Source organism: Xyrauchen texanus, chromosome 8, assembly GCF_025860055.1.
Source record: "Xyrauchen texanus isolate HMW12.3.18 chromosome 8, RBS_HiC_50CHRs, whole genome shotgun sequence".
Lineage (NCBI taxonomy): Eukaryota > Metazoa > Chordata > Actinopteri > Cypriniformes > Catostomidae > Xyrauchen > Xyrauchen texanus.
Window position 1 is genome coordinate 13,086,355 of NC_068283.1, and position 6,000 is coordinate 13,092,354.

Consider the following 6,000-nt stretch of genomic DNA (forward strand, 5'->3'; position numbering starts at 1 on the left):
GATTCTACTCACTATTTTCTTTATGCTGTATATATTCGCTTGCCTTTGGATGAGAGAAATTATTTCTCTGGCTTTGGGCCATCTGAATTCATCATCAATAAAGCAAACACTGTAAAAGAGAGAAAGCGGGATAGAGATGGAATTAGCACAGCAGCAGCAACCCCGTGAACAGCGCCATTGACAGGGAAAAGGACAGGTTCAGATTATTATCTCTGAGATGGAAAGGCCTGGCCCAGGACTCCCAGCCTTCTGTTTGAGCTCTCAAAGCACAGCGTGTGGGTGTCATTTTCACTTAATGTAGTCTCCAACATGAAGGGTGCACCACTCCCTCTGAGTGGCAGCATTAGCCCTCCCAATTTAACTGTGCGACGTAAAAATCTTGACCGATTTAAGGCTGGAGGATGACATACTATATTTGCAAGATGATTATGACTCTAGAGAAGATGTGGCATAATAACCATAGTTTCTGCCAAAATATCAATGTCAAGCCATGGTCACAGTTGGCGCTCCATTCACTCCTATTCAAACAAATCCAAACATGGGAGATGCAAGCTCATGCGAAAGAAACTGGCATTTTCCCAGCACTTGAAAGTTCAAGTTTGTTGAACTCTGACATTAAATTTGTTTGACGAATATGACGAAACATATGACAAACATAGATGTTAATAGATACAGCTTTCGGCTGTTCGGGATACGTCAAACATGCTGGTTTCCATATTGGAATGGTAAACAAGGGGACCTGTTTTGGACCCCATGACAGAAAATTCCTCTCTATAGCATCACACACAAATGCATACAAGGTACTTGCTGCTGTTATATATATATATTCTGCATATCGCCACCCCCTTCGGTATATTTGTTTGTGGCCTGTTCTGCATAACGCGATGGCCCATTTCAGCTTATTGCTGCTTGCCCTTCGGCAATAGACCTGGTTCTCCTGATGGCCATTTCCCTGTTCTAAGGTCCAGAGATGGTTAGAATTTGTGTGCAATGCATTTTACACAGTATAGAAAAAACACACTTTCTGACAGGAACCATAATGAAGCAAACATACAACTTCCTGTCTAACGAAGTGACAACTGCAAAATAGTTGATGATTACACAAATTTAATTTATGAACTGGAGAGGAAACCTGTTCAGAACCTTGGACAGCGCATTTGGAAACAACTGATCAAAAAAGGCTGCAGACAACCTAATTTAAACTGACATTTGTCTGTGTATATTTAATCAGAAGTGAAAATAATGTCACAGATACATTGAAAAGCCATTTGGCATTCAAAATAGCTTTGCATACTTCTCTAACTGCAGTGTGGATGCTTCTCAGTTTACCTTCAGCTCACATCAAACACAGTAATATAGCTCAGAACCAATGCTGACATGGCTGGATAGAATCAGATAGAGTCAGACAAGGTAGCTTTTCAGAAGAGAATGGATACTTCTCATACATTTTTAAATGCAGATAGGGAGGGAGCAAGAGAGACATTGTGGCTTTCGTATGTCTTAGCAGAGCTACCTCTGATCTTCGGGGGAGAATTTTAACTATCACTCCCCACTTTGATTTTCATTTACATGCACCAAGAATCAGGGATATCTGTGCTGCATTCACCAGTACAGCAGAACGAGAAAGACAGAATATGTTGTAAACATGCCATAAATTAAGCGAAATCTGTGAACTTCACTTGTCTCAGTCACAACCAGGAAACACTCATAGCTCAATAACATGCTGATGTTGCTTGCTATAATCACAATTATTGTAACATCAGTTACTGAAGTTCAGTAAGCAGAGCTAGGCTTTTAATAAAAAATATACTTCTTAACTTTAACCCTCTACTGCAAAATGTTGCTTTGAGGCAACAATTTTTTTTTTGACATATTTGTACAATAACAGATAACTGAAATCTTCCAAATATTAGATGTAAGAAGCACAGAGTTTGAACCATAGCGACCTTTTCAGGACGCGTCTTTTTAAAGATGGTTTACACTTCTGTGTAGTCCCTGGATGCGGTCGATATCTCTCCACTCCTGATGGTCATAGACGCTGCCTCGTGTGTCTGGGCCGCGATCACACTGAGGCGGCGTTTGTGGATGGTTCTTGTTCTCACTGCGAGAACTTAACCAATGGCAATGTTGCGGTTGCAGCTTTCCTTCCTAAAAAGGAATACCACTCCAGCCGAAGCCCATGACGCTCCTTCTTCCCACTTGATTGAGGACGACCCGGCTGGTAATGGAGGCAATTTGGGGATGGCAGTGGGCTCGGTTTGCCGGGTAGATCCCCACAAAACACCCGCCCCCTGGCACGCTCCAGGCTCGAGGTGAGAACGGCTCACCTCATGGCCAGTCTGATTACTCCCTCGGACCCGATGAGCTTGATGATGAATTCGCCTCTGCATCGGAGAGCATCCCGGCGTCTGACGTAGAAGGCTCGACTGGGCTGCTGCCTTCGGGTCGACCCGCCCAGTCTGAGGCTGACACACAGATGGCCGACATGCTTTCCTGGTCCGCCGTGAGTGTGTGGTTGGACTGGAACCTCTGTCCTCCCCGCAGCCCTCACAGCTAGGCAATTGGTTCCCCGGGTCCAGGCAGTGCTCATAGCCGTCAACGACTTCGGCCAGCAGTTTTCGGCGTTGAAGAAACAGACGGAGGCCATTTCTCACATCATGCCTCGCCACCGTTCCAGCACGAACCGTGCTCTGTCTACTTGCCGAGGGCACCCCCGGGCGGCTTCCAAACGTCAGGCAGCTCTGCCTCAACCTGGGCCCAGCTCTCAGCCCCAGCGTCGAGTGCCCCGCAGGAAGTGCACACACCCTGTCTCTCGGTTTTCCTGGAGGACCCGGAAGGCTCCCAAGCATTCCTGAAGCGGACAACCCAGGGAATGAGATGTTTGCTCTTGAGCTGGTAAACTGACCAATCTGTCCCCTGGTGGAGGGCCGGGAGGAGAATCTTCATTTACCCTTATTTCTGTGCCGCACCCCCTTCGGACTGCGGTACCCACATTCTCATTGAAAGAGCTATTTCCTCGTTCCCTGGGTTGTACGTCTCAGGGGCGCTTAGGAGCCTGCCGAGCCATCATGCCGACCCGTTAGACGGGGAGCATCAGCTTCCTGCGGGGGGCTCTATGCTGGGCTTTCCCCACCACGCCTGGGCTTTCACCGCAAAGAGGGGGGATGCTCTTGGCAAGCAGACGGGGTGTTGGATCTTGAGCAACGCCGGGGCAAGATGTGCTGGATGGCCTCCTTCTGCATCTTCACTGCTGGACGAAGTCCTCAACCTGGGAGGATGGTGTGTTCTGAGAAAGCGTGCTTTGTCGGCATCCCTCATCTCAACCAGATTCAGCCAAAGGTGGCACTCCTGGACCACCAAGGTGGACATCGCCTGCCTGAGTGCTTGTGCCGTGACCTTCGTCGCCCTGCAGCACATCGGGATCAGGACTACCCATGTGCCGTTCTTTTAGTGCCTTGGCCTGGTGTACCTGCAGGAGGGCCATGGCATGCAGGGTGGAGGCGGCCTGTCCAGCAGTAATCACGCATCTTTAAAAAGAAGTTTAACGTCAATATGTGTGCTCTAATAGAGCAAATATACTCTTTAGCAGGAATATATACACTTTTAGTGCTGTTGAAGCGCCCAGTGGCGAAATCTGCATGCATCGTGCAGAAGGAGAGAAAGCCGCTATAAATGTGCTGTATATCCAACAGCATACACTTCTTAAAAGGTGAATGGAACAGCAGTAGTATTCAGCTCGCCAATAGTACAACTGCTCGGCTAACAATCAGCTAACAATCACATTCGGAAAGTGATTTGGAAACATTCACCAAATATAAAGTGTGATATTTACATCTTCAGGATATAAAGCTGGAACATGAACAGTTGGTACTGTTCAATGTTTTTTTTGTGAATAAAAAAAAATGAAAATCCTGCTTTATATTGACACTCATTCACAAAGCAATCCAGTGTAAAATGATTTGCACAAACAGACACACATTTTTGTATGTTTTGGGGCACATTTCCTTCAAAAACAAAACTTGTCCACTGTGTCTTCAGTGGCTCTGATGCCTGGAGTACATGAAGACTCTTATGTTCACTTTTACAGCCAACAACAGAACACTTATGATGCTCACGGACCTGAGACATTATTCTTCTCCCTGTATCTGCCCCAGCACGGAAAAATGGTGGACTGTGAGTAGATCACATGGGAGAATCTATGATAATAGGGTGGAGTCCGTCACTAGTCGTGGGTGAGGCAGTAACGAAAGCCTTTCATTTTGACACACTGTTTTTGATGAATAGAAATATAAGAAAGAGGAATGGGTGGACTTTTAACTGGGTGGTTGTGTACACACACTGCCGACTCACATTTATGTACAAAAACCATGTTAAAGTACAATTTGCATAATAGGTCCCCTTTAAATTACTAAAATTAGGCTATATTATCAGACAAACATTTATAAAAGAAAACAAAGATTTGAATGTAAACAAAAAAAATCTATGTGGGGAAAAGTTGTGATTGAAATTAAAGGCAAAAAGAGGATCATTTTTTTATTGAAAATAATTTCATTGAAAATTTCTTTTTTGTTTGCTTCAACGTCTAATTCTCATGCCAATCAAGCCAATTACTGAAACAACAATGCTGCCATGGAACAAATAGCATGTAGCCTTTGATATACATTCGTAACACGAGAGTGACATTCCCCGTTGTGGCCAGGCCGTGATGATGTACGCCCGGCCACGCCCTCCTCCTAATCAGCTGGGAGGGGGAAAAGGCCAGTTTAAATTTGAGTTTGAAATTAAAGTTCTGTTGATTGTTCACTTTGGTTCCCGCCTCCTCCTTGGTAGGGAAGGCAGAGTCTGCCACAGTGGTGCCGAAACGCGTAGCAGTTGCTATAAATTTGAGCAGAACACGTACCCTTCAGCATACATCACCTTAATACATTTTTATATCACTCACAGCATTTTATACATTTAACACAGGCTTAAACTCTCACAGTATTTGATGCATTTAACACAAAGTGTTATGACTCAAAAAAAATTGTATCCAGGCTTTAAGGACATGTACTGCAGTTTAAAACAATAGAATTCTCATTACATGTGTTCTCACTGGTTTTCAAATATAGCACATATTACAGTTATTCACTAAACTTGAAATCACTCTGGGCTGTAAATTATTAAATGACATATCATTAATAGTAGGGGTGTAATGATCCATCGATCTGGATCGATGCATTGATCCAATGACCAACGATCCAATGTTATCGATACAATGCGTAAATGTTTATATATAATTTTTTTTATCCCCTTTTCTCTCCAATTGTTAAAACCCATTGTGCTATAAATCCTCATGTTGACGTAGCGAATAGCCTCAATTCAGGTGGCGGAGGACGAATCTCATTTGCCTCAATCCGAGACAATCAATCAGTGCATTTTATCACATGGCTTGTTGAGCACGTTATCGCAGAGAATAGCGTGAAGCCTCCACATGCGCATACACGCACAACTCACTACACGCCCCACCGAGAGCGAGAACCACATTATAGTGACCACGAGGTGGTTACACCATGTGACTCTACCCTCCCTAGCAACCGGGCCAATTTGGTTGCTTAGGAGACCTGGCTCTCAGCATGCCCTTGATTCGAACTCACAATTCCAGGGGTGGTAGTCTGCGTCTTTACTCGCTGAGATACCCAGGCCCTCTAGATGTACCTTTATTTTAATACTCTCATGTCACCAACATCCGTATGCATTTCCATCAGGCAATGAAGCAACCTTATTACATTCATTTGACTTTATGAGCACTTAATATGCTTTTCATGTGGGACACAGATGTGTGCAGGGTCTTTGAAGCCAAATTATGCTCTGCTATTCGTGCGGCGTGCGCACGCTTCCTGCGAAATAAGAGCTGCATTGACAGGATCCGTGCTAGCACATCAACCGGGCACTCCTTAAAATGTGTGCTCTCGTGACAAACGCAGAGTGGCCAACATGACCAACATGTATTCCAAGTAACAT